Source organism: Belonocnema kinseyi, chromosome 7 (genome assembly GCF_010883055.1).
Source record: "Belonocnema kinseyi isolate 2016_QV_RU_SX_M_011 chromosome 7, B_treatae_v1, whole genome shotgun sequence".
In the NCBI taxonomy this organism is placed as follows: domain Eukaryota; kingdom Metazoa; phylum Arthropoda; class Insecta; order Hymenoptera; family Cynipidae; genus Belonocnema; species Belonocnema kinseyi.
Genome location: NC_046663.1, coordinates 95,337,216 through 95,338,380, shown reverse-complemented (window position 1 = coordinate 95,338,380; position 1,165 = coordinate 95,337,216).

Sequence of the window (1,165 nt, the reverse complement as noted above, 5' to 3'; positions counted from 1 at the left end):
GTCATAAGGACAACCGCAGGATTTCGCCGGGAGCGGGTGCTAATCTGGAAAATTGCACCCGCTTGCAGCGAAATCGCGGTAAAATTTCAGCCACAACCACGTCTCACGACCGTCAGATAGGTGGTTACAGTCTGTAAAGGAATCAATACGACGATCCAGCAAATGCCTCGAGCACCCTAAGAACACGGAGCGACCCAAGGACAACCGATTTCTGCATTTTTCCCGTAAGTGTTTTATCATATTGTTGACACGCAGGGATGCTTTTTAGGCCATTAGCAAGTGAAAGCTTGGCACCTCCAAGAGCGCCGATGATAAGGACGATCAGTTTAACAGAATATTCCGGGTACAATCGTTGCAACTCCCTTATAAGGTCTCGATACCTCTCTTTCTTTTCATTCTCCTTGGCTATGATGTTTTTGTCAGCTGGTGCCGAAAATTCGATAACGAACATGGTTCGCTTTTCGAAGTCAAGAAGAACGATTTCAGGCCTCGAGTGAGCAATTGAAACAATTGTTGAGAATATGAAGTTCCAGTATATGCGGCACTTCCCATTCTCGATAATTGACTCAATTTCCCTAGGAGCATTTAGAGGAGCGATATTAAGGTTAATGCCGTAGGAGTGACAGAGATAGTAATAGTGTTGGACAACTAAATAGTATGTGAGCTAAATGCTCGGGGTGTGCATGACACGCCCTGCAGCTATCATCGGGAATGTCTTGGCTCAAAATATGGCGACGGTATGTTAAGGTGGAAATGACACCGTCTTGGCATGCAAAAATGAAACCCTCTGTACCAGACTTCAATCCGGGCGATTTAAGGAAAGCAAACGTTAGCTCACAAGACATTAACTGATCCTTCACAGTTCTGTGGAAGATACCGTGCATCCTCTTATCGAGGAGCTGTTCACGAAAGTTTTTCTCTTGTGCTTTCCTAATCCGAGCTTTCAGGAGTGAGCACTCGAGATAGATAAGATTTGATGCATTTTGCTCACCTCTAATACTGAAGTCAAGTCCGAGTGCTTCAGCAGCCTCCTTCGCTGCTTTGTACAGAAACGCTCCCTTCACCACTTCTTCGTGATTCCTAACCATTTTAAGAAGAGGGTCTCTTCCATTTGCAACTCTATGTGCTGTACCCAGAATAATCCTGTTGTGAAGACATTCAAGAC